The sequence below is a fragment of the Acanthopagrus latus genome, chromosome 11 (assembly GCF_904848185.1).
Source record: "Acanthopagrus latus isolate v.2019 chromosome 11, fAcaLat1.1, whole genome shotgun sequence".
Lineage (NCBI taxonomy): Eukaryota > Metazoa > Chordata > Actinopteri > Spariformes > Sparidae > Acanthopagrus > Acanthopagrus latus.
The window spans coordinates 17,157,855-17,165,712 of NC_051049.1; the positions used below are offsets into that span (position 1 = coordinate 17,157,855).

The following is a 7,858-nucleotide window of genomic DNA, read 5'->3' on the forward strand; positions in this document are numbered from 1 at the left end:
TGAGCAGGTTTCTTAATGGGAAAATTCCTCTGAACAACAGTGAAAAGGACACAGGACCCCATCCAGCCAAGGGCGGGCTTGTCCTCAGATCAAGCTGGCACTTTGAGCGCGAAAACGACGATATAACCATAAAATTTGCTCACACTTGCACACACACGCCCCACCAGACACCACACACACACACACACACACACAGTCTATTGTCTGAGAACAGCACATTTGTGCACTGTGTGCTCAGTGTAGCTGCAGGCGGTGCAAGGTGATCTCGTATTATCCGGGCTGCCTTTACTCGGCAGGTGAAAGTGCTGTGGGGCAGAGGGGCTTAATGTAGCTGCTGTCTGTTGAGCAGCTGAGGTGGTGCAGGACACAGTGAGCAGCTGAGACGCTGAGAGGCCTGCAGCATCATAAGTGACCTGCCCAGGCTGAGCCAACACTTGCAGGCCAAGGTGTGTCAGCACCGCAGCTCCCTGAAGGGTAATGTGACGGAGTAGCAGGTCTTTAAGGGGACAACTGTTGTCATTGAAAGTTTTCAGCCCACTGCTTCTATATTTGTACAGTATGTCAAGTATAAATTAGTTAGTTAGTACTAAGGGTTTTTGTGTCTTTGTGTTAAGCGTGCAGTACTTGAAAGGAGCTATTTGCAGAAAGGGAACACAGTCATTCTGATTATGACTAGTATTAATCACGATTGTGTTGTCATTATTATAGTTTTTTTCACCTTGAGCCCGAACATCTCCCTTTTCATTTTGGCTCATATGTATGCATGACAAAGCCTATTTTTTCCCGTCACAAACGCGGTTCTCAGCAGACTTGGGCCTGAAATGAGCTTGTGACAGTCAGCGTCATACCAGCGTTTTACTACAAATTCAATTTCTACATCTATGTAATATGTCACAGACATGAAATGAATATATACAACAGGTAACGGGGAGTATTTTTTTCAGGGTGCTCTCTTATTCGTTCCCACAGTTGGCCATGTTTCTGCAGTAGCCCAGAAAGGACAAACCCAAAGACTGGCTGTAGAGAGGGTCTTTCACATTTTTCACTTTTTTTGTCAGCATTGTTGTTTTTTAATTTTGTCGCAAAGTGGCCACGAAACTGCAACTGATAGCTGCTGATATAAGACTGGGAAGATCAGATCACCAGTTTTATATGAGAACATGGTCTGGACCGAACTGCATTTAAACAGCCCTTAACAATTTGCCTCTCATCACCCATTTGTACATTATACACATACTGACTTTATTAATATGGAAATGGGATTCTGTGTCTCGTTCAATGTCTGTGGACATGTGGAGCCAGAGACTGAACCACCAGCCCTACGATTAGCGGACGACCCGCTCGACCAGCCGCAGCCACAGAGAGAGTTCAGCTAAGACGCAAAACTCTCAAATTTTGTCTTGATTTTCATTTTTTAACCCTTGTGTATGTTCACAAGCTTCGAGCAGTGTCTGAAAAGAATTAGATTGTGAATAAAAACAAGGTTTCTTGGAGTCACATTTTCAATCTGCTGCTCTACAGTGAGGACGCTTCATCGCCTCTTGCCTCCTTTTTTCTTCACCTGATAGTTTCATCAACATCAGAACCGAACCGTAAAATAACTTTTACTCAAACTGACATTCAACTGGAACGAAAAGCACGTTTCACAATGACATGAAAAAAAAAATCCTGATGTAAACCATAAAACTATAACAACCATGTACACTCAACACAAATCAAATCCACATTTCACTTGTATATTTTACTGCCAAGTCTCTCTCACCCCACCCGCAGCCCAGGATTCCCCTTGAATATCCCCTCAGTCCCAACTGGAGCTGATAACAAAGCCGTACGGGATGCCAACAAAGCCCCAAGAGATCCTGAAATATCCCACCACCAGCTCCCTCTCCCCCTTCGGGCAGAATAACTCCCTTTCCTGCCAGAATTCCTTGTCTGTTCATCTGAGGCCAGACAATATGTGTTGCAGAGAATGTGAGACTCTGAGCTGAAAGGCCCTCGGGGGCATGTGATCATCACATAGGTTCGGGGATAAAGGGAGACCTGCCGGGAGAAGGGAAGGTAACTCAACTCAGCATGGAAAGGAGAGAAGGGACAAGCCAGGCAGGGTGTTATAGTGCTGGGGAAAATAAGACCTGGGTTCAGTTACCTCTGCACGTGGCTCCCACACCTCCAGGCTCAGGTGTGTTTTTCTGCCTGTTTACTGTGTGCATCACAAAGATCTGGAGTCAATTTGGGCAATTCTATACTTGGGTTTTGGTCAAGCTAAAACAAAAATGAAAGGTTTTGCCAAGGAAAACAATCTGCATTACAGTCTGTAAATGTTTTAAATCTCTCCTTGTCTTCAGCAGTTCAGTTATTCACCACTGAATTTGTCACTTGATCACCAGAGCAATGTGAGAGCATTTGTGTTTTTCTCCCAAGTAAATCTCAATACTTTTGAGAGAGAGTCTAATAAAACTGTGAAAGTCTAGTTCTTTTGTTATTCTTGACAAAAAGTTAGATGTTTAAAACATGTATACACACACACACACACACATACATTCTGTATATACATGAACTGGACCAGCTTAAAAACAGCCACACAAACACTTTCGTCTCTTTTTGTTTGCTAAAACTCTTGTGTACTTTCATTAAAGTAAGTTCAATGTGACCGTGGCCCTTTACTGTTGCTTTTTTTTTTTTTTTTTAAACCTTTTTGGTTTAAGTTTACATTCTTAACTTGGTCTTGGTCTCTGGATGAGAGAAATAAACCTTTAAATTGCAACAAACCCTTGCTTACCTTATTTAACTTTAATCTGATCAATTAAAAGTGAACTTTTTCATTCACTTAAAAGGGAATGCATCATGACAGTGTTGCATACATGTATTGATGGTATACTATTGGTCTAACTGCCTCTTAAACATCATTACAATTCCCCAGATTCAACAGGTGGTGATGGTTGTATTACAGCCACACACTTTGGTCCAGTTGTCACATCACTTAGCAGCACAAACAGCGAATTTAAAACAACACTAGCTGATATCTGTGGAGAACTTTGAAATGTAAACAGGTTCAGCTTGAAAGTTGTCTTTGTCTTTACACCCACTATATTGTATAGAAGCAATCTCTGTTGGAGCTATGGGAAAGAGAAAGGCAGCAAACCAAATTGGTATCAAACCAAATAATAACTTTATCTCCACTCACTATACACTGATAGCAAGACAGTTAGTTAATTAGTTAGTTAGTTAGTTGGCAGGCAGGGGAGTAATGAAATTCATGTTACAGGATTATGTAATTAGGAAACAAAAAAGCTGGTAACTTTCTTTAAATTAAGAATAATATACTAGTTTATCACCATGCACATACGTATATCACTACGGTCTTGAGAAAAAAATGTATGTATTCTTACAGAGGACACTTCCATTGTTAAGTTTAAATAAAAGTAGTCTTCTTGATATTTCTTTTCTCTAGTCGTTATTTTCATCCGTCTGGTATCGAGGTAATGCAAAAGTAAATACATTACTTTAATATAATCAATAATGTTACTGACTACATTTTTAACAGGTAATCAGTAACTGTATCAGAATACAGTTTTTACAGTAACTCTCCCAACCCAGGTTAGTTAGTTACTTAGTTAGTTAGTTAGTTAATTATGTTTTCAGAATTTCTTTTTGCGCCCATGGCAATTATAAAACCACCACAACGTTACAAGAAGTTCAATCCTGCTTCATCACCAACGATTAAGAACATAAATATACCAAAATGACAGTGACATAAAACACCTCATATCAGCAGGCTCTGTTTAAACACAGCAAAACTCCATCTAAATATAGATATAGTTTTAAACCAATGAGCTCCTGTAAAAACTTATTTTTGGTTACAAATGTGATAAGGTGCAGTGCTGACCAACTGTTACGTGTATTTATTTCTTTTTATATTTGCATGCACATATTGCTGTTTTAAACTTGATTTAAATCAATGTGAATAGTTCTCTTTCTTGTTTAAATTTCTAGTTTTTGATTTCAAAAAGTTGTGAAGATGTGAAGTCGACTTTTCTTTCTTCCTATTAATGTTGATAGAAACCCTTTTCTTTATTATTTCCTCTGAATAAAATGGTGTTTATAATTTGGAGTCTGTACTATACAGCGTGGCTCAGAGGTGATCCTGCTGCTTCACAGTGGGATGGAGCAGGAGGTGCTGTTCATACCTCCACCACTAGAGGGAAGTGTTGGCTCTGAATGCTCACTGAAACAGAGGCAGGATCAAAGAAAGCTTCCTGTCAAACAGAGAAGTGTGGAGCTGACAGCATGTTACTTTGAGCACGGATGAATGTAAGGAACAAAACATTCAAACAAAAACTCATGAAAATGTTTTTTTTTTTTACAATATAAGATCAGCAGCACGTGCTCTAAACGCTCCCAGCCCAGCCGGCTGTGGATGATCCTTTTTGTAGGCTTGTGAGCTGCATTCAAAAGTTATTTTTGTGAATGTGTTTGCTCTTAAGATATCTGTCGGTTTCACTAATAGTATTTTTTTTTTTAACTCACAAGCCTGTTTGAAAGCCCCTGCAGTTGTTTGCTAAGACTGTAGCTGACTCACCGCTTTACCAGTAAAAATGTAATTTCACTTTTTGCTCATATGTTTCTGCCCCTCAGCTATCATTAGCTAAGTGTCTGTGCACCGCGGAGGCTCCTGCTGCTGTCAGTTCACAGATGAGGACCGCCATCAAAGTGTGCGTCTCCTCTTTGAGGGAGCTACACCCTTCAGAAGTAAGGAGGCCCGTGTTTGCTCCAGGGATTACATTACCACACCAGAGGCCTGCCAGACAGACGTCACCACCCAAGGTAAAGCCTCCTGCGCCTGATGGGTGCAGTGGATGGTTCAAGATAGGTCCAGGGACTTCATGGTGTGTCCCTCTGTCCTTCTGGGGACTGTGTTGACTCAGATGGGACGAGTAAACTGAACCGGGGTGAAGCCATGTGGCCGCTCTATTCTCATGGAGCCCCGGCCCAGTGGATTAGGCTAATGCTGGCTCGTGAGGTGGGGGTGTTGCGGTGCGGCCTCTCCTGACAGGAGGTGATGGATTAGGGCTTTGTCAGGGCCCATGTCGGCCTGAGGGACCCAGTGATGAAGGAAGGAGGCAGGCAGAGGGGAGATCAGGGCCCGGGGACAGCCCAATCCAAGGATCAGGAACATGTTGACAAGGGATTATCCTGTTTGGTGTGTTGCTTCAGGAGTCGAGGTCTCTGAGAGATAGACAGCAAGTGTACAATCACTGGATGATAATGTGTGGGGTGTGGAGACCTTACACTGGTGGCATGTGAGGGGAAGTGACTGATGGCACAGACGGCTGTCAGAGCAGGTGGATACACGGAGAAGATTCCTCTAATGACGTGACACAGCCATACAAGGATCTGTGCGTGACTCTTAACATGAGCCTTCGAGCTAGGGCTAAGAATCTAGAATGAACTAATTCAGACTTTTCTTCACTTATAAATTAATCCACCCAATGAATAGATTAATGAAAGAGTTGACAACTAGCTGATCAACTGATTACTCATTGCAGTTCCACTTCATGACAGAGGAAGCTGCATGTCAAACTCGACTGCTCAAGTTTCCCCCCTTTTTCTGATATGAAAATCAATAAAAATCAGCTGCCGTCGTCATTTTGCTTCCATTGGCACATGTCCCTAGAACTGCTGATTTAACTGCAGCCATAACTCCTTGCACATCAACGGAGATCGCGTTACAGTAAGCGTTGGCGATAGCACCCCTTCCCTGGAAACGGCGGTGGCATGATATCTCCGCCACATTCGCCTCCTCCGTGGAAATGTGAAAACCAGATTGCGTCTTTTTATGGGTTCCCTTTGAAATCCTGCACACTTGACCCTCCCTCGGCTGTGATTTTACTGCGTGCTCTGGTTTATTTCTGGAAACCTCCTACGCCCCTCGGCTTGTTTAAGACGCCTGCCCGAGTGTGCCTTGTGTTTACTTTGCCAGTTAGGACAAACAGTAAAGTTAGGTGATTAAGCATTTGCATGAGGAGCGAAACCACACGGAACATTTTGGAGGGAGGCCTGTCAGTGCTCAGTTGTTGATGCTCATAGTGTTGGGGGGGGGGTCTTAGGGAGAGAAGAAATTACCAATGCTTGGCAATATCAACCTCTGGCACTGTCTCCACATCTGGGCTTTGTCTGAAGCGATTACATGTGAAGAAAGAGTTTCGCTCTGTGATGTTACCGTAAAACGATATTTGCCATGAGAGCTTTAAATCCCCGAGATTAGAAACATGAAATGATTCTCAGAGGAGGTCAGATATTTGTCATTTAACACTGAAATGCATCGCCCTGAACGCGCTCCTCACGGGATGGATTTGCAGCGAGGTTGCGCCGCGCGCATCTGGAGCACAAATGATTTGTTTTTACATATGCAGATGACGGGGAAGGGAGGGAGGAGCGGGGGAGAGTGAGACGTGATTGTGAGAGATAGTGACTGACATGTGGCAAGGAGGCACTGATCTGTCTCTTGACGAACTTGGCGCCTCACCACGCTCCGTGTGTCAGAACCTGGCACCCTCCCGGTGTCAGGCGTGGGTGGCCTCCTGACAAGCCTTTGAATGTGTGTGTCACGTCCGTCTGGGCTGAAACCGCTCCTGAACACACACCCACGTAATGACACTGACACGCTGCCATCAGGCCCGCCACCAAGCCCAGACAGAGTCCCTGGCAAACAAGACCTTTATCTCCTCACTCCTCCTCTACGGATTCCTCCCAACCTCCTGTTGCTTCCTCTCTCTCTCTCTCCGAGTCTATCACTCGTTGGTTGAGTTACAACCACAGCCATTAACTAGCAATTTGGGCCTGAATGATTATATTTAATGTAATTATGACCAAGAGAAACAGAAAGAGCACCTTGGGAGCGGGCCCAGCTCTTGGACTCATCTGACAATAAACCCTGTGCTGTAAATTGTAAGGACCTCTGCGGATGTCAGTGAGGAGAGTGCCAGCCAGTCCTACACAGGCGTCACTCATAGACCCCACTCTGTAATTGCCTGCTTGCTGGAGCTGCTGTGTAATTTTTGACGTGGCTCTGTGGCGGTGACGCTGCTGACAGAGTAAGGGACTGGAGATTTAATGCCCAGTCTCGACTTTCTCCCGAGCTTCTGACTCTCTCTTTCTGCTTCATTGGTGAACTTTTTCTTTTTTTTTTTTTCTGGCTTCAATTACTACTTGCGACGCTAAACTGAGAGGCTGCCCTGGTCACTGGGAGAAGGGCACAGTCTGGTAGGGCTGCTCGACCGCGGAAAAACTCATAATCAGGATCATTTTGGTCAATCTTGCTTTTGAACCATCATGCATTCACTGAACTTTAACTTAAAAAAATCGTGCCTTTTACACAATTTTTAAAAAAAAAAAAAATTCAAATTCAAACTGAAAAATGAAAAACAAATGTCTTATATTAATCATATGGTCCGTAGAATGGCACTATGTAGAGTGCATACCTCCGCCAAGGACCCTTTTGTACCCACTTTTAGATACCAACCAGCTAAATTAGCCTGATTTCTTTGATCAGAATCTATGCATTATTCTCTGAGAAGTCATTTGTGACGACAGAAATGTCACAAAATGCCCTTGAACATCTCACAATGTTGATCTGTCTGTCTGGATCTGCACCAAAAGGTTATGGGGTCTGTTCTAGGCTCAGACCCATAGTTTAGTGTAATCCCGCTGACCAACCGACCAACCAACAAACAAATGTGCACAGGTGAACACATAACCTCCTCGCTGTAGGTAATAAAATAATACGGTTGTATAATGTATAAGTAAATTAAGACAACATTGTAATATGTGATGTTTAAAGGGACTCTGTGGAACTTCT

General features: G+C 43.3%; 1 long non-coding RNA gene across 1 annotated transcript in view; it reads left to right on the forward strand.

The window, feature by feature from the left end:
• Window positions 1-4,248: 4,248 nt before the first annotated feature.
• Window positions 4,249-7,858, forward strand: part of LOC119029108 — a 102,626-nt gene continuing 99,016 nt past the window's right edge. The window contains exons 1-2 of the long non-coding RNA XR_005077902.1: window positions 4,249-4,311; window positions 4,636-4,824. This is a non-coding gene — a long non-coding RNA (uncharacterized LOC119029108). The remainder of the gene's footprint in view (window positions 4,312-4,635; window positions 4,825-7,858) is intronic.